This window comes from Haemaphysalis longicornis, unplaced genomic scaffold (assembly GCF_048455015.1).
Source record: "Haemaphysalis longicornis isolate Haplotype H1 unplaced genomic scaffold, Haemaphysalis longicornis Haplotype H1 scaffold_11, whole genome shotgun sequence".
NCBI lineage: Eukaryota > Metazoa > Arthropoda > Arachnida > Ixodida > Ixodidae > Haemaphysalis > Haemaphysalis longicornis.
The window spans coordinates 97,361,517-97,387,801 of record NW_027526214.1 but is presented as its reverse complement, the minus strand read 5'-3'; the positions used below and the strand labels follow the sequence as shown (position 1 = coordinate 97,387,801).

Here is a 26,285-nt window from a genome sequence, read left to right as displayed (position 1 = left end):
TGCTTATATAGCGGCATTTCTTGAGCATTGCCTGTGGAAGCCCCTCGATTTTTATAATTTTGTAGCATTTACCTGCAATGCTGCCACAATTGTTATTACGGCTGCAAAGAAACTTTTATCAGTACAAAACCACGGATGCATACAACAAACTTATCGATATATAAAAGACGTGAATCTCAGGATAATGCATTGGTACTGAGTTCTCAGTCAACAACGAGCGAGGAGCGACAACTCAGAAGACAACGCATTCATGGGTCAGACACAGAGAAGAGGCAGAGAAGCGCTCAGGCTGAGCCCGAAAGCAGAAAGAGATTGAGAGAAAGCTCTTTATTAGAGGAAAGCCGAGAGGTCTGTCGGCATGTTAACGCCAACATGATATTCGGTGGTGATACAGGAGAGGGAATAAAGTTCCAATAGGAAGAAAGGAGGAAGGGAGATAAGAAAGAAGAAAATAAAAGAAGTAAAAAAGGAGATAGCGTGTGCGTAGGCGACCGTCAGTGCGACACATGAAAACTCTATAGACGGTTGCACAGTGAAAGGATGGTCTGGTCCTGTATCACCTCAGCGTCGCCGATGTCATTGAGGTGCTCAAATAATGCGGTTAGCACTTAAAGCTGAGATGAGGGAAATGGCCATGGTCCCAGAAGTGCTTTTAAAGATAGGGAACTGAGGTTGAGGCACTCGATCTTCTGTGCGAGCTGGTACCTTGCTCCACGGTATGTAGGGCACTCCCGGAAATATGCTCGACGGTTTCTGGCGAACCGCAGTTGTCACAATAGGGGTTCGAGGTTAGGCCAAGGTGATAGTTGCATTTATGTGTGAGCGCTGCGTTGAGACGTAAACGATGGAGCAAAGTCTCTAATCGACGTGGAAGTCGCTCTGGTGACCACAGTGCCAAAGTTGGGTCTACATGATGCATTATTGGGTGCTGGTTTTCTGGGAGAGACCAGAAGGTGCTTCGTTCCCTGAAAACAAGCTCCTTTGCTAGTCTAGAGGCATCGTGCTCAGTGACAAAAATGTTTCTCACTATCCACAGTTGTAATCCTCTCTTGGCAGCCTCATCTGCTTTTTCTTTCCCTATGATGCCGCAGTGGGCAGAGATCCCCTGCAGTATCACACGGTGCCCGGCGACACAGACTAGATGATTTAGGTAGGCGACATCGCGGGATATATGTTCGTGAATGCTGAAGCAGCTGACACGTCGAAGAGTTTTCAGAGCTGTCTTCGAATCCGTGAAGACTACCCACTGTGCTGGCTGATGGCGGAGAATGCAGCGCAGTGCTTGTTTGATGGCATGAAACTCAGCAGATGTAGATGAGGTTGGGCGCTCAAGACGGTATGAGAGTGCTTGGCCAGTTGGGGAAATGAAGAGTCCCGAGGTACTGCAGTCAGCCGTGGATGATTCATTAGTAAAAATGTGGGTCATATAAGAGTATTGGTTACTTATATGGGCAAGTGTTAGTTGAAGCAGGCATATCTGAGACATAGAGTTTTTGAGGTGAGTCCAGGAATGTTGATTTTATACATAGCGGTGATAGCGTCCAAGGCGGGAAATCAGATGGCATGAGTTGTCGTCGTTGGTTAGGTGCAGAGATGTTTACAGTACTTATAGTTTCTTCGAAGCTCTAAATTTTTTTACATCGTACAATACCCGCCAAGAACTTGAATTTTGCGGGCAGCGTATGCCTCAAGTATATTCGCAATGTTTCCTGCATTTTATATCTAAAGGCAAGCAACCAGCCTCTGGGACAGGGCCGAGACAGATACGCATACAGTTATTTCTACCCGCATTGAGTTGATTTTTGCCTTAGGGCGACGGTCGTTGCAGAAGAGGCAGGCTGTAGCGCAGCAAGCCTTCTTGATACGCTTTGCAGAGACACACCAAGGATCTGCAGTCGCTGCCCCTACGACGTCCAGCAAGGTACCCAATAACCTGTGCCACCGCAGAGAGACGAGTACATAATCGCTTGACTTCCGGTGCCCAGGATAGATTTCTATTTACGATGATCCCAAGGTATTTTTGGGTTCGTACGTATTGCAGACAACCACCGCCGAGAATTAGAGGGTATTGGCTCAATCGCTTGCGGGTGAACCCCATGGTAATGTTTTTATCGGTAGAAAGGCGGAGACCGTTGGGCGAAAGGTACGAAGACACATTGCTGAAAGGTTTCTGTAGACGCTTTTGCGTTGTACGAGGGGCCTTTGCCGCACACCAAATGCAGATGTGATGCGAATAAAGTGTGACCTTGACGCCGGGAGGGAGCGCACGCTTTACGTGGGTAAGCTTAAGGTTGTAATAGAGTACTTAGGACGGCTCCTTGAGGTACTCCTTTCTCTTTACTATGATGCAAAGTAGGGCCTTCTATCGTGCACATGAAAATTTCACGTCCTTTAAGCTAGCTCGCAATCCAGGCGTACAGTCTTCCACCAAGACCAAGCCCAGCTAGGGAATCTAGAATTGCAGCGTGCAAGACTGAATGAAATGCTGACTTTATGTCAAGAAATACTACCGTCGGTTAGAGTCCACTTTGTAATTCTTCCACTGAAGCGACGAGAGCGATTATGTTGTCAATAGCGCATCTGTTTTCCCGGAACCCAGGTGGCACAGAAAGTGTGTCGCATAACCGGCCCGTCTACGGCCGCCTTCTCGCATGTCCAGCCAGTATCCAGGTTCTGGCAGCCACTGATTTTACATTTAACAGCCAAAATTCTGCAACCAGCGCTTCGACGTTTCTCCGGCCACCCGTGTTCAGACCCACAACGGCAGGTACCCGCCTGCCAGATATTCAGTTCACTTTCGGCTGCCGCTGTTGAGAAAGAGAACGGTGGAAGTACGGCCTTAGGACACCCGTTGTTTCTTTGGGAAGCGGTATTCAGCCGAAGAACGGCAAGCCACAGGCCACAGAATATTTGTATTCTTATGCCAGTTGGTGTTCGATTGGAGACCGGCGGGAGCGCGGCTGCCGCGCATTAGCTCTTTCAACGGTGAACCGTGCGTCCGGCGGCAGAATATTCGTTTTCTTCGGGCAACCGGCGTTATGATGGAGACCGGCCCATACGGCTTCAGAATATACGTTTTTCATTCGGTTAGCGGTCCTCGGCCGAATTACGGGGAGCGAACAGCCGCAGAATATTTGGCAACTGGTGTTCAGGAGGAGACCAGCCGACGTAAGGTCTCAGGTCATACGTCATTCTTCCGTTAAGCGCCGCACAGCCGAATAACGGCATGCGTCTCGGCGCCGATAATTCCTGCACAGACGTGTTTGGAAGGAGACCCGTGGTGTAGGGCAGGTTTTTCCCTGGGTGAAAAAACATCCGTTAGGGAGCCGAATGACGGAGACGCATTTTTCATCCGTTTGGTGTTTCTACTTTTTAAATAAGGAAACTTCGTTTGTAAAACCGTAATGAGTGCTTATAGGTGAACGGACAAGGTGTAAGCACTCGCTGGACATAACCAGGTAACCTTTTAGGCCATCAGATTGCCATTTTTGCCACAAGAAGACTGTGCCGCACGGACAGGTGAGCTAAGCGTCGCCAGTCATAGCCGCTACCCCACCCCGCCTCGCCCGCCGGCTTCGTCGACGCATCATCTCGACGCCCCCTCAAGAAATGGAGAGCATTGGAGTCATCGACCCGGCAGAGATGTCCAAGCCGAGGTGGTGGTGGTTCACCGAAAATGAGTGGCCTTAAAAGGCGTCAAGCAAGCGGCCACCACGCAGGAGCTCAATTGGTGCCATCTCAAGGACTCCCGACCAAAGAAAGGCAGGGGCGCGCAAAAGCGAAAGTTTTCGGCTATTCTTTTTACAATATTACTGCGAAACACAATGTTGCGCGATTTTGTTGGTGATGAACGTAGAAGAGGCTAAGCTTGTGCTGACCTTCGTGCTCTGCACTATGGTACTTCATCGAATTTTATAACTGCCTATTTAAAAACAAGTGTCATTTAAATTGTCGATAACAACAGAGCCTTTTTTAATGACAAAGCCTGGACGTTAATTTACTTGCCGTGTTTCAAGTTCATCTTAGCTACACTTGGGTTATGACTCATTTGGTTAAACATAATCACCAACATCGTAGCAAAAAGGGATTTCCTCGGGTTTTTTCTTGCTGAACACATATTTTTCAGTTCACGCACGATTTGGCTCTAGCAATAGATAAGCTTACAGTAGTTGACTGTATTTTCTTGGATTGCAAGAAAGCATTTGACGGTGTTTTATATCACCTTCTTTGTGCATTGCGGGCTATAAACTGAATGAATCGGTTATTCCATGGATAGCCTAGTGTCTCTCTCTCTAAGACAGCATTCCGTCGATCTCAATGGTTGTTCGTCTGGATATGTTCCCGTGACCTCAGGAATTCCCCAAGGCTCAGTTGAGGGCCCTCTTTTGTTTCCCTCATACATAAATGATATTACTATTGGCCTCAAATCTTTGTTCAAAATGCTCGCGAATGACTGTGTAGTTCACTGAACTGTAGCGAATGAACGTCATTCCGAATACCTGCAGCATGATTCGAATTATTAACATCCTGGTGTGCTGATTCAGAGAAGTCGTTGAATGTTAAAAAGTCTGTTAACATCACCTTTACAAGAAAACCTTCATTCCAATTGAATACGGATTTATTTATTTATTTATTTATTGTACCCTCAGGGTAAAAATACATTGTAGAGGGGAGGGGCAATAATAATCAAGTATGAAACGATACAAGCACAAAAATACTTCGAAAAGAACATTAGTGAAGAACATCAAGTTTGTATGGACTGTCTACTGGGTTACAACTCAGTGCACAGTTGAAACAAAAAAAAAGCCTTGGCAGTCAAAATAGAAGCAACGAAAACGCTTCCAAATAATGAGAACACAAACCAGTGGTTAGAATTTTCTCCGAACAGCGGGTAAAAAGGAACAAAAAAAATGGAAGAAAAATGTACAGACGCGACAAAGAGGCCTTTATTTCAACAGCGCATGCCCACGCAAGAACAAGATGCGGTATATCCAACAATCTATAGCGTTATCGTGTACACTAGGAAAAACAGAAGAGAATCATTTTGGCAATTCCAATTTACAGATAATTCTGAACAGAGCCCGCGCATGCTCATAACAAAACAAACATAAACAGCAGCACAGAAGGGCACATAAATCACATTCCACCATGCTGAATTTCCGCGTGCCGTATATGACACTGCAAGGGTAACATAGCGGGAACCGGAATTGAAAAAGTTAAACGAAAGTAGAACACTACGACGTGAGTAAATTACTCAAGGCATTTTTAAAGAGAGTCGGATTGACTATGCTGGTGATGGAATGGGGAACACGATTCCAGTCATTACAAGTTTTGGGCAAGAATGAGGTTGAATGTGTGGCGGTATTCGAATGAGTAACATAAACTTTCTGGAGATGGTTTTGGCGCGACGAGATCTAATTTGGAGGCCTTATCCAGATAGCATGCAAAGCAAGATTATGGTAGTAGATTTTGTGAAAGAGGCAGAGACAGGCGTTTTTCCTTCGGGTGGCTAGTGCGGAAAGGCCCAAGTGAAACGTCATCTGCGTTACACTGGATGTGCGATGATAATTACCAAGAATGAAACGGGATGCACGGTTCTGAACTCGCTCAAGCATGTCTATTAATGTGGAGTGACCAGGGTCCCACACTGAGGACGCATATTCAAGTTGAGGGCGGATGTATGTCGTGTACAGGAGCAGTTTTAGAGCTGCAGGAGCAAGGAAGAAATTTCTGCGGAGGTACCCTAGTGTCTGGTTAGCTTTTGCTGTGATATGTTCGATATGAGTATTCCAGGAAAGGTTGTTAGTGATGTAAACACCAAGGTAACGGTACGATGTTACAGGATCTAATGGGGAATTGCTTAAGTAGTATGTTGGAGGTACATCACCTTTACGGCTTATTCGCATAACTTTGCATTTCTTAATGTTTAGCTCCATTTGCCATGTTTGACACCAAGATGTCACAGTGTTGAGGTCGGTCTGAAGGTTTGTAATATCCGAGTCACTAGTAATTTTATGGGAGATGACACAGTCGTCAGCAAATAAATAAATTGGAGAGTGAATGTTACTAGGCAAGTCGTTTATATAAATTAAAAAGAGTAAAGGTCCAAGTACCGACCCTTAGGGGACGCCTGAAAGAACGGGGGCTGTGGGGGAGTTGTAATCATTGGCGTTGACAAACTGTACACGTGAAGTTAAAAAGGCATGGATCCATCCGATTATTAAGGGCTCGATATTTAAGTTGCTCATTTTGTAAAGGAGGAGTGAATGATTGACCTTGTCAAAGGCTTTCGCAAAATGTAAAAATACGCAGTCAGTTATGTAACCATTGTCTAGATGTTCATGTAGCTGGTTGGTAAAGGATACTAACTGAGTGTAGCAGGAGAAATTTTTGCGGAACCCGTGCTGAGCGACTGTGAGAAAGTTGCTACTCTCAAGGAAACGGGTAAGCTCGGAAAAAATTACATGTTCCATTAATTTACAAGGCACAGGAGTAAGTGAGATGGGTCTGTAATTGCAAGGATCATGCGTTGCTCCAGATTTGTGTACAGGTACAATTTTGTTTGTTTTCCAGTCGTGCGGAAGTACGCCTTCGTTATACGATTGCGAGAATATACATTGCAAGAATATGGAAGAGTACTCGGCGGCGTTCTTTAAAAATTTAGAGGTTATTTCGTCTACGCCGCATGAAGATTTGGATTTAAGCCTTTGAATTATTGTTTTAATTCCTGTAGCGCTAAAGATAATGGGATCCATGGGGGTATGATTACATGGCGGGAGTTCTGGGTAATGAGAGCGGATACCTGACGCAGAGAATAATCTAACAAAAGTATCGTTTAGTAAAGAAGCACAAAGATGGCTTGGCACATGGTCACCTCTAGGGGTAACTAATGATAGTTTGTTACTAGCGGGAGGTTTGTAAATGTTCCAAAACTGTTTCGGATTCGTCTTTAGGATGCTAGGAACGGTACTTGAAAAAAATGTTGATTTCGCAGCCCTTAAGGTGCCTAAATACTTTGAAGCAGCTTCCCGATACTGTGCCCATCGAGAAGCACTTGGTGACCGTCGAAAACTGCGAAATATTCTTCTTTTTTTGTTGGCGAGCCGATTTAAGTGCCGATTGTACCACGGGGCGTTACGATTAGAATAAACGTGACGAACCGGAATAAATTTATGTATTAGTTCCAGAACCTTGTTCTTGAAGATATTCCAGTTGGTTTTGACCGATCGTTCAAGGTATCCAGGCAGAAAAACGTCTAGAAATGAGCTAAGTTCTTCATTGATCGCCGAATAGTTCCCTTTGTTGTAATCTATAATGGCTCTGTAGTGTTTCCTGGATGATGGGCGACGGTACGTTATTGAAAAATGCAAGACATCATGATCACTGAGGCCGGTTAAATGCACAACTGGTGAGATTATGTCAGGCGAAGATGACAAAACAAGATCCAACACAGATGAAGAATGCTCTGTGATTCGTGTAGGCGATGTTACAAGCTGCGAAAGGCTGAAGTCTGCGCAAAGTGTTGTACAACTTTTTGCTTCCATTGTGTCTGCATGAGGTGAGGGAAGTGTGTGAGACCAAGTAATGTTAGGGAAATTGAAATCACCCAGTACTTGAATGGGCACACCTGGAAATCTGACTGTAATGTGGTTTAAGCAGTCATGCAGGCTTTCGCAAAATGATGTAGCTGCTGACGGTGGACGATAACAGACACCAAGTATAATTTTCCTGAAGTTCACCGTTATGCAACACCATACGCACTCCAGCTCGGATATGACGGGTAAACAAAAACACTCATAGCATTCATCAACAGCAATCAAGACACCCCCTCCAGTTCTTTCTTTTCTATCGTTCCGAAAGATTCGGTATTTTTTGTTGGCATAAAAAAGTTCAGAATCTCTTATTTTGCTCGATAGCCACGTTTCCGTTAGCGCAATGATATCTTGTTGACAATAATTAATTAGGGCACAAAACGCATCCCGTTTAGGAATAAGGCTCCGAATGTTGGTGAAAACAACAGGAATGTGGGATTCTATTGGTGCGCGGCCACCACCCCTCACATTTTCCTATGTGTCTACAGAGGGCCTAACGCGTCCAGAACGAAGGGCTCGGGGAGACGAATCGGCTTTGCTAACCGCTGGCACACCCATTTCATAGATAACGTCATCGGTTTCATTGTAGCCATATCGTTTGTTATTCACAATTAGAACATTGCGTGAGAGTATGAAAGGAACCTTCAAAGATTTGCCATGTTCAGTTAATTTTTTTCTTTCTGCACGAGTTGCTGCACAGAAGTCTTCCGACATGCCTGCGTCGCTATCTTTGAGGAGCTTTCGTTTTGATAGGACGAGTTCTTTCGTTTTGCACGAGGCAAATTTTACTACGATTGGTCGCGTTTTGCCTTCTTCGAACCGTCCGATCCTGTGAGCCCGTTCTATGTGATCACTTGATAAAGTAAGAGTGAGGGTGTGCCGAACTATTTCCAAGATTTTGGTTTCTGATTCTGAGGCTGATCCTTTGGCAGTAACCGGTATATTAAAAAACAAAAGATTATCCCGACGAGCACGATCTTCAGCATCATCTAGGCGTGAACGGAGTACGCAGGTCTCGCTTTCGACGCGGTTTACCGTTTCGCAAAGATTTGTTAAGTCCTGGCGCCACTCTTCAAGAACAACCGTTTGCGTTTCCACTCTTTCCAACCTTGCCTTCACTTCCGCGATTGTTTTAGAGTCATTTTGCTGCCGTAGTTTTAATTGTTCAATTGCTGTAGACATAGCCTTTTGTTCTGATTCCATCCGGATTGATCTAGCATTAAGGTCCCTTACTGTTTCCAGAATCTCAGTTAGCCCGTCACTGGTGGGGCCCGGATTACATTCAATGTCACCACACAACATCAAAAACAAAGAACAGAAAGGCTCGGTCAGTGCTTCAGGGCATGGAAGCACTACAATGAAAACGTCGTCGGACTTAAAGCAGCGCAGGGGTAACTTAGAAATGTAACTAACCTGCAGAACGAAAAGAACTGGGCGTGAGAACTTCATCCTGTTCGTGCTTCCATGCCCTCTGAGGAACCAGCGAGGGTGCTCAGGCTTTATAGGGCCACGCAAAGTTCTTGGTGACGTCACTGTGCAGCAATCCGTGATAGCCGGCACGTGCATCGCGCAGATTTGAATCTGAGCAGCGACGCAGGGCTATGGCAGAGCGGGCGATTGCTGGGGTGCTGCGCAGACATTGTGCGTGGTTGCTGACTCGTTCAAGCCTCCATAGCGCTGGGTAGCAGCATCCAGGAAACCCGGTGCCGCCAAGAAGACGCTGGAGAGCTGCAGAACGAAAAGAACTGGGCGTGAGAACTTCATCCTGTTCGTGCTTCCATGCCCTCTCCGTAATACCGTAAATTGCGCTGCATTAGGAACGGCGGGGAACTATAAATAACAAGGAGTGTATTTAACGAGAGGTTAGAGATTAAAAAGGCACGTACACACACAAATAGTTACGGCTGCACGTACTTTTGTCTTTCTGAGACAAAATTTCAGCGAACCTCCATTTTACTTAAAAGAACAACCATATTTCACTAATGGGCACTAAATGTTTGAGTACGCTTGTATTTGCTGGAATTCCAAAACCGAAGAGCTGGTTGATACGCTCCAAAACATATGAAATAGGGCAGTGCGATTCTTATTAGGTAATTGTCACAGTCATCGTATCATGAGGGAAAGTAAAAGTAATTTCAAAACTGGAATCGAAGGGGAGAAGTGCATTCAAGCTACGTACTACATATCCCATAGTGGGACCGCAATCTTAACGCAAATCATTAACTTTGTTTTAAAGGTGACGTCTAGCGTGATTTATTTTATCTTAGATCAATAGGCGAGTGTAATTATATTTCATGTCTAATTTTATCCACTGTTTAAAATGACAATTTAACCCACGCTTTGCAGAAGTATTTTGTTATTTGCTCTCAAATTTGATGATTAGTGTAAGGTGTATCCGTGCTGTACGCATGCAAAGGTGAAGTCGGTATGAAATAAAGAAATAATTAATTAATAAACAAACTTTCGGAGTCTCACGTTCACCCTCGAGGGGTTGAGAGCCTTGCACATTCAAAAATTTAACAATAAAATATTTATTGTTTTATTCGTTGCACTATGCAAGGTTTGCTGTATGCGTACTAAAATGACTTTGTTATTGGTTTGAAACAAATTATGAAACTCTAGTCTTATGCCTTTCCTTGCGTGAACACAGAGGGATAAAACTGCAGCCACCAGAAGCAGGGCGCATTCGCAGCGCGTCTAGAATTTCTTTAACGCCAGCACACCATTCTTTTTAAATGCAGAGCACTTCTTTAACTCACGATGTCACCCGTTCTTGGCGTCCGTAGTTGTCCGCATCACTCGCCTCGACATGCCCGGCTCAGACATTTTGCTATCGGCGCGACCAACATTTGATATGGCGCCCAGGCACGTTTCAAGGACACTCCGCTCTCTCGGACTCAACGTGCGCCGAGGCTGCCAATTTTACTGCTGACGAGCGCTCTCTCGTCAACAGTTGCCACAAGTGCAAGAACATTAACGTAACGCAAACTACTTAACGTCGTGCGCCCCTGGAAATGCTCTGCATTTATCGTGCCCCTCCCGAGGGGTATGTTTCACTGCGTCGCCATGCGAACAGTTTGCCACGCTTTAGTTTCAGTTCCATATCTCCCCGCCGCGGCCGTGGAGAGAAGGTGGCCGGCCGCGACTCTCGCCACCGCGGCGCTGCGGTTGCGAGTTGCGCTAGAAAAGCCAGCGTCGTCTGCTTGCGGGGAGCGGAACGCGTTCCGCTTGGCATCTCTGGTCTTCGCCACTTCTGGCTGCGCACTGCAAAAGAAATAATTTCCCTTCTTTTCGCCCTCAAAGATGTCAAAAAGACGTTCGTTGCACTGCAGAAAGAGAAGTTGCGTGGAGCGACACAAACTGAACTCTCCCCGTGCTCTGTCCGAAGAAGGTACTGTCAATACGGTTTCTCTACGATCTAGCTCGTGGCGCTCCCATCAGCAGTTTTTTTTTGCTTTAGTTCTTTTGGAGCATTGAATGGTTGTTTTCATGAGTTACGTGCACACATAAAAAAATTGAAAATTAAAGTACTTGTTTAATCTCTCCTAGGATCAGCCCTGTAAAAGATCGTCCGAAAAGGTGATTGAGTATAAAATGGCTTTGCAGACAAATGGTAGCCAACAGACATAGTTTTTGTGTGAAAGAAATTATGTTGAATGTTCCTGTGTGTTTGTGAAGTGTCCAAACGCTTCGTAAAGGAAGATTGTCCCAAAATAAAATGGCTGAAAGCGACACTTTCATCTTTGTTAAATTCAACTCACGAAAGTATACGCCTTTGGCAACCCTCGTCTTTCCTTCCCCGTTTATAACCGCCGGCCTATAAAAGATATCAATTCCTGGACAATACAACTATTCCAGCTGTGCAAAGAAATGAACATTTTTTGCATCTGACAGTAAAAGAGCCACAGCAATCAAAGAAACGACCATTTGTGAGCAATGTTTAATAAATAAATTTTGCTGTCAACTGACGCTGATAATTAGGCAAGGCTGCGCTGAAGGCTAGAGGGCTGGTGGTGGCGTGTGGGGTCACTTTGACGTGGCCGCAGAGGACCGAAAATGGTGGGTTTGTGCTGCTGCAGAGCGCGACAGACTCATCTGCTTGCGTGGCATGTAGTAGCCGTTCACCCGCTTCAGCGCAGTTAAGATACTGTGGCTTAACTCTTATGCCCGTAGCATGGCCGAAATTCCGGCAGCTTTACTCTGGCTGCAATCCAGTAACTGCATCTCGGCTGTCCTCCGGTGGCCGTACTTTGGCCGCACACGGGTAACTTTGGAATGGTCGGAGACCTACGGCTGGACTCTGGCCGTATGGACGTGAGCCGGTCGACTGGCCGATGGACACTGGCCGTTGTATAGCCATGGTAGTACGGTCGTATACGGCCAAAAGGCCCACATTTGGACACGGGCCGAACACGTCTGCCAGAAAAAGGTCGGACAGAAAATCACCGGCCAAAGTACACCGGCTTGAGTTAGGCCGTACAGTACTGTGCTGCCTGGGAAGCCATTCATTTCATGTAGGTAAAGGTTTCTGCTTTCCAAGTACCAGGTTTTCGCCTAAATGTCATTTTTCTGTGATTTTTCCAATGCACCTTAGTAATGCAATAGGCCTGAATGATTCGAATCTTGTCGGTTGCTTCCCAGGTTTTAGGATTGTAGTAATTTTAGCAATTTTTCATTCTGGAGGAACACTACCACAGAGCCACGTTGAGTTGTAGTATTCTAGAAGGCGTAGGCGGGAATGGTGAGACAGATGGGAAATTGCTTCGTAGGGTGACCTGGATACGAACATGACCTGGAGACGAACATTTCTTTACATTTGAGATGGCCGTGTCGAGCTCGCGAATAGAAAACGGAAGGTCCATTGAGGCTACATCGTTTGGTGGCGTTACGTCGGGGAGACATTGAGGAAATAGTTGCGCCATGGATACTGCAGATATGAGCCGAAAATACTCCTCAACAGCTTTGTTTTGTGATAAGCCTTCGTTTAACGACAGCGTTTCGAAAAGACACATTTGCTGGCTTAGTGTGCGCAAAACTTTTATAATGCGCTAAATCGTCGAGAATGGTTTGTGGACATCTACCATTCTGCAAAACTCATGCCACAGTTGCCGGCTTAACTTTTGTAAATAACGCTCACATCTCTTCGCGCTTTGCGAGCCAGCCGCAATTTGTCTAAGTTTTTACTGCAAAAAAGGGACAAGAAGAAGAGAATTGTTCACGCAAGATAGTTGTAACATTCGAGGGAAAGACGGCACCACCGGTGCAACCAGGGCTACAGAATGTACTAGGGCAGAAGGCGGCGCATTAAAAGAGGCGTTCAACAAGGTCAATTAACATTTTAGGGTTTTGATACTATCCAAGTATATGCACAGAGGCGGGCAGCAAGGGCAGCAAACCGTGAAGGAGAGAGCAATGACTGTTTGCCTCGGGCTGGACCTGATGCCGGCCAAGGATTCGTGCTTCTCATTGGCGGTGCAAGATTGCCTAGCGAAAATAAGTCCAGACGTAGCAGTTAAAAGGGTCCCGGAAAAGAGGAAAAAGAAGGAACTGCTTGGGAAGACAGTTGAAGATGGATAGACGGATTGTTGGTAATTCCGTTGTTCTTGAATTGGCGCCCCCTCGATGATCCGAGAACAGGTGTTTCAGTCGAAGACAACGAAGCCTATTCCAGTGGCAGTAGACGTTAATGTACGGAGAGTCAGGGATGTAAACAGTGCGTGAGACGACGGCGTTCACCCCGGCGTGCACCAACACAACAGTCCTTCGTGTCGTCCCACCGCCGTCTCCCCCGAAATTCCCCCGATCCACATCAAACACAGCATATACAAATCACAAGTTCATATGCTGCCCAATCACAGCCAAGAACACAGGTACTCTCCATTCGCCCCGACTATTCCTCCGCCCCATTGGTCCTGCCTAGATCCCGTAACCTCCTCACCCCACTGCCCCCTTAGGTCGAGGAAAGACGTTCTCACGGAAGGGAACAGTCAACGCCCTGACGGCCACTGAACGTTACCGCGCCGCCATCGCCGGCGCCTGGCTTACTGAGGGCTAGTACTACTAGACAAGGACAGCTCCTCAGGTTAGCCGCCACGAACGCGCGCCGCGTCCGCTGTCAAACGGCGTGGAGCATAGATCAACACGGCGACGTCTCGTCCCGCTAACGACGGAGGCACTCGGCGTGTCGCGCCGCCCCGCGCCCCGGCATCGTCCTCAGCCGACAACAACAACAGTGGGGGAACAAGCAAAGCATCGCCGCCGCCGCTGCCGGCTTTAGGCGCCGGGCACAACTCCTGGGCAATTTTCCTCTCAAGCAGCCCCCGTCCGAGTGAAAGCGGTGGGAGGTAAAGAATGCACTCTGCCGCCGCGTTGCAAAGCGGCTCGGGATACAGGAAGGACGTACGCTGACCCCTACTCGCAAAACGTAAACCACAACAAGGTAACATACATCAATAACACTTGAACCAAAACAAGGTAACATACATCAATACCATACACCAACTTTTTAACTGAGATCGTGGACACTGACGCCATACACGCGGCCAAAGTGGTGCACATATACAAAGTGCGTTCAACACAAAAAGGTGGTCTCTAGGAAGTGCTGGTGAAAAATAACTGCAAAACCCGTCCCAGTGGTGTCTTGCAGTGTTGTTAGAGACCAGAAATCTCGTCACGGCATTCCAAACTGGACCAGTTGCCCAGGCCCTAAATATAAAAAACAAAGCGAAAAGATGGGCCGTGTACACAGTTCTCGGGCTGGGCACCAGCGATCAGCCTGAAATTGTATCTGATTACCTGGCGCCCGAAAACACTCGCAGCGGAGTAGGGGAAGGTAAAGGCGCAGAGGGAGGCATACAGCTACTCTGGACTTCAGTGAGCGCTGTACGTAAACATCTGTTGAAACGGTATGTGGTGGGGAGAGGTTGCACGAAGTGCGTCATTTAGTAGTGCCCCATTATACAATTTGCAATCACAGCACGAGTGTGCGAAAGTGCGAATGTGTGCCGAAAACAGATCTAGACGTACATGCACTGCACACAGGGACGCACGACACAAGAGTACAGCGCTGACATTGGAAATTTTTTTGCCTTCCGGGACCATGGTATACAAGAAAGGGAAATATCCATGCTATCGTACTCATGCCGGATGTATTGTTACTTGTGCAATCCACGCCGTAGAGCAATCGCCGCCGACGAAGAGCGGCACTCTAACATTCTCATTATGGTCATAGGGATGGCAAGCATGATAATCAACTTTGAAGCCGTAATGATGACGAAGACAGTCGACTTCGTAAGTGCGTGTGTTTGCGTGCCTGCTTCCATGTATTAGGCACAAGCAGGGTGTCGACACGAAACCGGAACCAAACCGAAAATAGGAACCATACCGAAATTTTCACAAGGAATTAGTACCAAACCGAAGACGTACTTTTTCTGTCATTTTGGAACTGATCCCGAACCGGAACAGATAAAACGAACCGTTGCGAACCCTTTCCGGGGCTTCCCAACTGAAATTTTTAGTTTTTGATAATGATTCCCCACCTTGCCGCTGGAGGTATTTTTACCACTCGACCAAAAGCACCATCAAACGTTTTGCATAGTCTTTAGTCCCACAACCCATCAGGGTCTCTTCTTATTGCTTTCCTCCATTTAAAGTAAAGTTTTGTTATATACTTACTTATTAATTTATTCATTTCAGATACCCTAATGACCCAGAGGGCATTATTGAGGGGAGTGGTACATCTTTATGTCTAAAGATGGTCAAACTGTACAAACACTCTACACATATGCAGCAATATACAAAAACACTAAAACAGTAAATATGGTGCGGTGCGCAGATATATTCAAAGGATTAACACAAATGTACGCAAGTATTGCATCTACCATGGAAAGCTATCACACTGAAAATGACATGAAAATAGAAATAACGCATTTGAAGGAAAACAAACACGGCGGAAAAAAGATTACAAGCTAGACAGAGGTGAAGTAATCACAAAATGTTTTCGTAAACTGGTCAATGTTGTTAGTATGCAGTTGGGACCGTGGGAGGCGTTTCTACTGCCACGTAATTCTAGGAATAAACAATTTTTAATATGATACAGTGCGATATTTTGTGTAACTAACTTTAAAAGAATGATCTATGCGCAATCAAAATGACTTGGTGGTTAGAGAAGAGCATACTATCAGTTTGCATTAGATACTGCCCATGTAACCGAATTTCGTTTGCATTTAGAATGAGTTATGTTAGAACGCACAGGGCCTTGCAACTTTGCAAGAACGAGTTCCACACTACCCAACTACCCTATACAGAAATCTTGTTAGAACATACTCCTCGTCTAAATACCGGTCAACAGCGTTTATCTTACCCTTTACCGTCTCTTTTAAAGGCCTACTAAGTAGATGGTTTTTTTTTTCTTGTTCTTACCGGAATATCCGGCTTATGTATAATACCCAAGTTTCGTGCCTTCGTTTACGTGTGATTTCTCGCCATGCCCATTTTTCTCTGGTCACTGGAACTTCTTTTATTGTTCGTGTTTTCTTTTCCTTCTCCTTCTAACAAGGAATGAAAAGGGTTTTTTTAGTGCGATCAGTTCACTTATAATGTCACCTACATGTTCTGTACTGATGTGCTACTGTGATGCTGCGCTGAACCAAATAAATAGGGCTGTGTGCTGGTCAAGCTGCCTGTGGGCATCGTTTTTCCCGCCACCCTCCCATCTATCATGTATGATGGCAAATAGAAATGATTTGATTTGATATTCAGAGGCAACATATCATGACTCATTCTTCATAGTTCATAAGTGCACGGAGTTTCATATTGTTGTGGAGACGCAAGATGGCTCCACACACAAAGGGGCAATTATTAAGGAATTGCCTAGGTAGCCAAGGTGCGCAAAGCGCGAGTACCAAGGGTGTTCCAAATACGGCGACAAAACTACGAGCATGCGAGCTTCTTCACCACCCTTTTTCACACCGAGCTACATTCTATGGCGTGTACCCACATGGAAAGTAGACGCTGTCGGTGGCGTAGGCCCGCATGCAGCATTCACTCAGCGTCGCTGGCTCCGCCAAGAATGCTTTTACATAAATCTCATCATGTTCTGAACACATCGATTCATCTTCACTCATGGTTCATCTCAACTTTGTCATGCCACCACGTAACAATAACGCAATACCTTTTGTATGTGCGGTTAACCTAAGTGCATCCCTGACCCGTAAGAAGGACTTTAGGGACCCCATCAAATATAAATCTACACCTTGCAGTTATTACAGTTTCACTAGGCAATTATATAAAATAACAGCGAGACTGAAGAACTCGCAGTACTTTATGCACTGGCACTTCTTCAGTGTCCTTGTTTCTTGTTAACTACTTTAACAGAGCATGATAACTGAAACAACCTTGACGCCTTGTCATCTCCAGTTTTAATGTAGATGCTACAGCAGTTTTATATTATCTAAAATTGCTGAACCTTAAATCCAAGGGCGCATTATTTACGTATATTAACGTGGATTAGCGGGTAGACTTTGCTGGATTAGGTAAATGAATGGGTGAAATATTACGAATATGTGAAACTGGTGTGTTGGTTATTTGGAGAAAAGGAATTAGTGGGCCGGTTCAGGTGAATTAGATGGTTGAACCAACCACGATATCTCAAGGGTCCTTGGCATTTGGAAGTTTGCGGCGGTCTTCCTTTTCAACAATCAGAAAATTTATTTGCCCACAAAATGGCCCGAACGTTTTTAGGTGACAGGCGCCTTAATGCTAAATAATGTTTTTTTGTACCCGCATTGCGCTGTTATGTTGTTTTTGGCATAACGTTTCCATGTCATATATATACTTGTTTTCAAAACAAGAATATATTTAAATGTGTGTGTATATATATATATATATATATATATATATATATATATATATATATATATATATATATATAGAGAGAGAGAGAGAGAGCGAGAGAGAGAGAGGGAGAGAGAGAGAGAAAGATAAAGAGAGAAATAAGGATTGGCAGCCAAGAAAACCTCGGAAAGCAAAGGGGAGGATGTGGTAGGTCATTCCAAGTGATCAAAAATTTAGAAAGAAAGAAAGTGGAGAAAAATTGCCCCCCAAGTGTAATCCGAACCCATACTACCGGTCTGGTGCGATGACCACTACGCTACCGGCGGGGTGATATTCCCCTCCACTTTCTGTCGTATTTATGTCAATGTAATTTTTTCCTGTGCTTGGGGGTGGTAGCCATCACCTTTCCGACTTGTCGGGGTGACGAGGACCTTCTTTTCAACCCTCGGGCCGTGACTCGAGTGTCTACGACATGTCGAGAGTGGTCCGCCAGCGTTGAATTCTCTTATGGCACCAAGACTGCCAGAACAGAGGCCCTCGCTATGCATGTAGCGAATCAGAATAGGAATTCAGGGGCTCGTTGTAATAAGAAAGCAATAAAAATTGGCAGCCAAGAAGACCTCGGAAAGCAAAGAGGAGGTTGTGGTAGGTCATTGAAAGAAATAAAGAGTTTAAAAAGAAAGAAAGTGGAGAAAAAATGAAGTGGCGCTGGCTACCACCCCCAAGCACAGTGAAAAAATACATTGACATAAATACCCCATTCAGTGGAAGGGAATATCGCCCCGCCGGTAGTGTATTGTTCTTCGCACCAGACCGGTATTCTGGAGGTCGTGGATTCGGATACCACCTGGCTGGCATTTTTCCTCCACTTTCCTTCTTTCTAAATTTTTTATCTGTTTCAATGACCTACCACATCCTGCCCTTTGCCTTCCGAGGTTTTCTTGGCAGCCAATTCATATTTCTGTCTTATTACAACGAGCCCCTCAATTCCTATTCTAAATCGATATATATATATATATATATATATATATATATATATATATATATATATATATATATATATATATGTATATATATATATATATATATTGATACATAGTTGTGTAGAGACCGAGACACACGAGAAATAGATCAATAAAAATTAAAGTTTACGGATGCTTTAGGCGAATCTGCACAAGCCAGGCGGATTTCAATTCTAACTGCACAGAACTTAAAACCACTCATGAATCAAAAATACCCTGAGCGGGTGTTTGATCACGCGATTACACGAGATAACAGACTCAACCACACCATTTTTAAGTGCGAATGCACATTATAAGCGACCCCGAACCTTCCGCCGTCCGCATAGCAACAGCTGCGGGTGCGCGCGCTTTTCGTCTTCCTTAGCAACGGGGGGAGATGGGCGCGCACTGCCTGGCCGCTGACATGGCACATACCCACGTGGGATATTGGCCAGGAATAAGTGCGAATGCACTTCTTAAGCGAGCCTGAATCGTCGCGCTCGCATAGCGCCTCCTCTTCCCCCTCGCCTACTCTCCTAAAGCCCCTTTACTACTCTCCAGCTCGCAACACCCTCTCTCGGCGCGCCAGCCAGGCCACTACACTATATAAAAAAAAACAGCATCCGGCGCCAGGTTTCGATCTGCGGACTTCGCGGCTGCAGCGCGACGCTCTACCGACTAAGCCACGGACGCTTTTTTTTTTCTTTATTACCGGTTTCAGACATCACAAAAACGTGCTACAGATAACAAACGCTAGCTTTGCCTAAGCCAGCGTATTATGTCTAAAAACGGGGCATAGACAACACTTTCTCTACTTCCTGCAGCCACTCGGGTGTACAAGGTTGACCCTTCCACATTTCTACAATGCGATGAACGCTTTCACAGAAATACTGCCTCGCGGGCCGTCCATCAACGTCCGAGTAACGAGCTGCCAATCGAGACCTCCATATTCCGTGGAGGACCAGCAACATCAATAGGTCGTAAGGCACTCCATTATCGTTCTCAACTGCCAGGAACCTTATACCATGAGGATCCAAGGGGAGTTCCTTTTTCAAAGTTCTCTGAAGTACATCCCACAAAATCACCGCATCCCAACAGTCCAAAAATACATGTTCAACAGTTTCCGGCTTCTTACATAGCCAGCAGTCTGCTCCCCAGGGCACGAACAAACCCTTCTCAATCATCCACGTTTTAACCGGGAGCACACCAACATGAAGCTTAAAGAAAAACGTTTTAACACCCGGCGGAACAACCATTGCTTTTACACGTTTCAAAACATTTTGTCCTGGTCCACTTCGAAACATGGATCTGTATAGTGGCACAGGAAAGCAGATTTAAACGAGATCTTTGTACAACTTCTTCTTCGACACTGAAGTCAAATACTCCTTGGAAAAACGCGAACATACAAATTGTGTTGCCTGTACGACTTCCTTTAGATATCCGTGAAGTCCTCCGGTATAACACAAAGATGACGTAATAACAAACTGAGGCAGAAATCTACCTAACCTAACCTGAATTACAGTGCGAAGTAGGGGGTCCTTCACCTCACGCAAAAAATAAAATCTATTGACTACTTGTCGCAGAAAAAATGCGATAGTGACAAACCACCATCACGCACACGTCTGAAAAGATTAGTTCTACTCGTCCGTTCCCAGGTCGAGCCCCAGATAAAAACAGCACATACACGATGTAACCTTTGTACATTTGCACGCGAACAATGAATAACTTGCCAAACGTACCACAGTTTAGCGAACAGAAACACATTACATACCGTCGCCCGTGCAAACACAGACAACGTTTTCCCTTTCCCTTCCACTTTTCCGCTTTCTCTCGCAACGCCGCTGTCTGGCTTCGCCAGTACGGCTCGCTGTCGCGGTAATTTTCCAGCGGGACACCTAGATACTTCGCAGGCGTAACTTGCCAGCTGACACCTTCAAACACACTGGGTGTCCAGTCCCAGCACCCGTGCCAGAACCCCAGACACTTTTTCCAATTTACGGAACTTCCAGTATATTCACAAAAGGAATTAAGTATTTTAATGGCGCTACTGATACTTTCTCTAACACGGCACAAAAAAGCAATGTCGTCTGCATAGGCAAGTACACGGACCTCACATGCCTGCAACCGAAAGCCATGAATACTGTTGTTGTTATTTACGCTTGCGCAGAGGGCCTCAATGTATAAGCAAAAAAGTAAAGGCGAAAGCGGGCACCCTTGGCGAACCGAACGTGTGACCTTGATTGGACGACACACCGACTTGTTAATAACCAAACTTGTCGAACACCCTTTATAAGCCATTTGTACACCCCCCGCTATTATTCTTCCCAAGTTTACTTGTTCCAAGATGCTAAAAAGCATTTCATGAGAGACTTTATCAAAGGCCTTTTCGAGGTCTATTTTTAGCATGGCTACAATTAAGTCCATACTGTCACAACATTCTAGGATGCTTCTCGCTGCGTGTATATTACTTGTTATAGATGTTCCTTTTATACCACATGTTTGGTGCTCCCCCACTATATCTGTTATCACCATCTGTAACCTCCCTGCTAGAATTTTCATTATTATTTTATAATCGACGTTAGTTAACGTGATAGGCCTATACGCTGTGACCTTCTTTAGTTCATCCCTGTCATCTGTTTTAGGTATGAGCACAGTGTGCGAACTTGAGAAAGATGGTGGCAATCTATCCCGCCCATATGCTTACTTATAGAGTTCACACAATATTATACTGAGGTCATCACGAAACACTTTGTAAAACGCTGCGCACAACCCGTCTGGTCCCGGAGACTTGCCCGGATTTAAATCGTCAATTGCTTTCTTAACTTCATCAGGTGTAATTGAAACTTCCAGTCTATCTTTAACCTCGTCGTCAATGACCGGCAAGAAACGCATAAAATCTTCCCTAAACCGGTCTACGTTTACCGGTTGACATGCAAACAAACTATCGTAATACTCACAAAAGGCGTTCGATATTATTCTCTGGTCACTTGATACATGCCCGTTGAACTCTATTTCACTGATTGTGTTTCTGGTGGTGTGACGTTTTTCAGAGCAAAGAGCTCGCTTGGTTGATGCTTCACCCAGCAAAAACTTCTCCGCTCTGGCTCGGACTATTGCCCCATGGTACCTTACTTCTTCGATAGACTCCAACTGTTGTTTCACGGTTTTAATATCATCCTTACACAGTCCCGGTGACTGGCTCTCTAGTGCTAAAAGGGTTTCTAGGTTTCGTCTGAGCAGGGCTTCTTTTTTTGTTTTATCATGATGTAAGGCACTTGACCGTTCCAAGGCTTTCAGCTTAATTTCTTTTTTGAATCTCTCCCACTTAGCGGCACAGCTAGAATTTTTCTGTTCCATTAATGTTCTAATCTTTTCAGTGACCTCTAGTACAAATTTTTCATCCTTCAATAATTGGCGATTCATTTTCAACAGGCTCCAGTTAAACTTGTTCCCATTTTCTTTTCGCTTACCAATCAAGAAAGAGACCAGGCAGTGGTCACTAAAAGACACAGGCGTAACATTATACTCTGCGCACTCTGGTACAAGGTCAAGGGATACATAGACTCTATCTAAACGCGCATGACTCACACCTTGAAAATGAGTAAAATGTACCGCTCCTGTGCCATCTAAGGCATCCCCCACATCCTCTAAACAGAAATCTGCTGCGATTTCGCTCAGTGCAATTGTGCTACCATCACGAAACGGTGTACAACTGGATTTATCTCGAGCAGAGCACACACAGTTAAAATCCCCTAGAAATACAATAGCCCGCTCTGTACCAAACCACGGCCTTAAGTCTTGAAAGAAGACTTTCCTTTCATCCGCTTTAGTCGGCGCATGCACACATATAATTCGCCACTCTCGCGACGATAACAATAAATCGCATACAACAAACCGGCCAGACACACTGGACGTTACATTTTGGATAACAACGCCGCAACTCTGACGAAATAAAAGTGCGCATCCTGCCGATAAGCCCACCGCGTGGCTTACACAGACGTGATATCGTGAACTGAACACATTCACCATTCTTTCTGTGCTCTGCTCGCTCTCCACTTTCGTTTCTTGTAAGGCTACCACGTCTAAATCTTTCTCGTTGATAAGCCTGTACAACTGGTTCTGACGCTTACGCTCAGACAATCCGCGTACATTCAAGGTGGCACAACGCAAATTATGGGGTGAACGGAACACTAATGAAAGATGAACGGACGCCTTAAGCTATGTAACCACTAATCCCCGAACTCAACACACCCCCCCTGCCTCGATACTGTAGTGCACACCAACCCAGTAGAATGGCATGCATAGTAACGTTTCGGAGTACCAGTCCAGTCCTACGTGGGCTTTCCAGGCGGCGTAGGCCGGTCGGGGGGAACGCTTGGTTTGGACTTGTAGCCCACACGTCGCCCCAAAACCACCTTCGCTGGCGGCTCACCGCTGCTGGACTCATCGGTGCCCTGGCCGGTGACGTTGTTCTCACGCTGACGCTTTCCATGAGTTCGTCGTCCACTGCGGGAGCCGGCGGTGTCTCCTGACGAACCACCTTGGTGCCACTATCCTTGCTCGACGAGGAGTTGGGGGGAGGCGTCTTCAGCTCACCAGGCTGCTCCTTTTCAGGAGCGCTCCGACCAGCCTCGGCCTCAACCCTTCCCACCGGGTCCTGCTCCGTTGCCGCCTCACCAGTGGTTCCGGCTGCAGTCTCCTCCGCGTCCGCCTCGTCCATGAGGTTTTCGCGAAGGTCTTCCTCCCTCGTCGGCCCGGTGACGCTGGCATACGTCTTGACGCACGCACTTGCCTCATGCCCGTAGCGGCGGCAGGAGGAACAGCGCGGCACTTTGCAGTCGCGCCGGATATGGCCCTTGGTGTTGCAGCGCAAACACTGGGGGGCCCTTCCGGCGACAACGACGAGAGCCTTATCCCCCCAACTCGGAGTTCATGCGGCAGATCGTCCATGGTCACTCCCGGTTTCAACTTAAGAGCCACCGACCGCAGAGTTGAGCCCTTATCCCGTATGCCGTCGACACGCCAACGCTCCTTGCGCACTTCAACGACACGTCCGTAGGGAGCGAACGCAGCGCAAACATCTTCATCCGGCACATTGTAAAGAAGCCAGTGAAGCTTCAGCCGAACTTCCTGGTTTGAAGGGTCTATCACAATGCACCGGCGGTCCTTCACTTTTACGTCACTCTGGGCTAACACTTTTTTGACGCCTTCCGCTGACTTGAAAGTCACGGCCCAACGTGACTCATTTGATACGCCCCCAATGCCACCACGTCGGCAAGCAAAGCGAGACGCGTCAAAGCGTCTCGAAAGTCCTCGACACGATAAGGGCGTGCACGCATGTCGGCATACAGAAACACAGTATTCAAAACAGACTGACCGGTGGGCAACTGGGGCAAGAGCACTTGATAATCGTGGGAGTCGTTGGCAGAAATCCTGTTACCGCGGCCAGACTGGGCCGTTATCGCCGCTCCTTCGGAGCTCATGATTCCGCGTCCGTACGCTACGGTGACCGGAAGTGCAAACTAAGCCACGGACGCGACGTTGATATCAGTGTTAGTAACGCGCCTTATATCTTTAACGCATTCAAACTACGTCGTCAGCGGCGTGCGTTGGCGACTCAGCGGCGTTATAGCGGCTTGATAACTTCGTGGTGTACACGTGATACTACAAACCCGCTAGTTCTGCATTCTCTCACGTGACTGCCCCTCCTCTCCCTTCACTCCGGTCGGCGCTTCGCAGCTGCGGTGCGCTGCGGTGCGGTGCGCTCCTCCTCTCGAACATACACGTTAATTCACCAAGATTTCCGCAGAGGGACAAACGAGGCGCGTTAAGCCGAACGTGATCACGATGGGGTTGTAAATGTAACTAACGGGCAAAATGCCACCAAACTTCAACAAACTCCCCCTCATAGCATCACCCCGTGCTTCGCACTTCCTCATACTCCCCTTCGGGGAAATGCGGGGGAATTTTTCATAAAAAAGCTCCAAACCCGAATCTACTAACAAACCTCGTTTTGACCAATCCGGCCTCTTCTCCCAAAGTTGCATAAACTAAGGAAACATCACAATACCGTTCTTCAAACTGAGCGCCTACAAATATTATTTCCCAAGCCACCACGCGTTGTTTACAGACGCCGCAAGACTTCGGGCGACGTTCTCACCAAATCCAGAATCAGCCGCCCACAGACTAGTGTTTGCATGGCCTGTAACAAACCACCGTGTAAGGTATGCCCACAAATGACCAGCACACAGCGGAGCGCCAGCACAGCTTCAAACTATTATGTTAATGTAAAAGAGAACTTTAACTGTGATTCCGGCAACGCCTTATAACTGCTGGAATGCACCCTCTGCGGCAAACAATACATCAGCCGGACTGAAACACCCTTTCGTTTGAGGTTCAACAATCACCGCTCTCATGCAAAAACCTGCCGTTCTTTGCCTCTATCAAAACATGTTAACACTCCCGGTAATTCTTTTGAACAATTGAAGGCCACAATTGCTGAATCTAGTTTTAAAACGCATAACGATCACGAGGTTTGTGAGTCCTACTTTATCTATAAGTTTATGTTAGCGTCGTTTGACACTAATGAAAGTTATGGGAAATTCACGTGTCTTTCGTTCGATTAACATTTCGGCTGCATTGCTCCCATTTCCCCCATAATATTCCGCCATCAGTTGGTGACCCCCCCTCCCCCTAAATGGTTATAGTTTCGTGCTAGCACCGCTTTTTTAGCACAATGGCTTCATTACCCCAAATTTGACATGCAAGTTTGGATGTTATGCTCTGGGTAGAAGGCTGCGGTACTATGTTTAGCTTTGACATTATCACTTTGTAAATAATTTGTGCACGCGAGTGTTTGATTGCTTTCCTCTCCCCTTTCTTTTTTGTATTGCTGTTTGCTAATAATGTTACTGACGGACTCGGCGTTCCCTGAACTAGTATCATGCGCCGGCCAGACGCATACCGCCCAGTGCTGCGTCATACACGTGCGCGTGCCTTCTGTTTCCTGTCTTTTTACGACTTATGTGACCGTGTCTTCGTCTTTTTTTCTGTTCTTTGTGTTCCAATTTACACTCATTTCCTGCCGAAAGTGCCTGTCCCACTTCTTTTTCGCGCACCCCTTGGCTCCCACCAACAGAAGCCAAGTGTCCCATGTTTCAATCATCTTCATTGAAACTTTTTTGTTCCGCGTGACTGATTTGTTTTGCCGATGTCAAACACGTGCACGGGCCTATCTTGTTTTGACCCCTCTTTCACCCCGGTGGCCATGAGGGAGGGGGGGGGAATTACCTTGTCATTTTTTCCTCGTTGTTTTTTTTCCTGTTCGCTCGTTTTTCTCATGTTCGTATCGCGTGAATGTGGGCTCTTGTTATCCTTTTTATACTTTTATTTTTATTTTTGTCCCTCCCTCTCCTCTTCACTCTACTCATTCTTTTGCAGCCCACCAACCATGACCCCATTTTACAAACCCTCCCTTCCTTTGTTTTGCCCTCACCCTTGCTACATTTTCTGTATATATATATAACACTGAAACCAACCTATTCTGTACTCTCAAGAAAGGAAGTCCTGTTCCTGAAATGCCAATAAATGTTTATTGTTAATGTCTTTCTCGTGTGTCTTTGTCTCTACTTTCTTTATTTTCGCGCTCTGTCTGAGTTTTTATGTTTCCAGACTATATGTATGTATGTATATGTAGATATATATATAGAAATAAGGGTTGGCAGTCGAGAAAACCTATATATATATATATATATATATATATATATATATATATATATATATATATATATATATATATATATATATATATATATATATATATTTTTCTCCACTTTCTTATTTTCCAAATTCTTTATCT

General features: G+C 45.8%; 1 pseudogene; it reads right to left on the bottom strand.

The window, feature by feature from the left end:
• Positions 1-14,608: 14,608 nt before the first annotated feature.
• Positions 14,609-23,910, bottom strand: LOC144160727 (uncharacterized; annotated as a pseudogene).
• Positions 23,911-26,285: the final 2,375 nt, after the last annotated feature.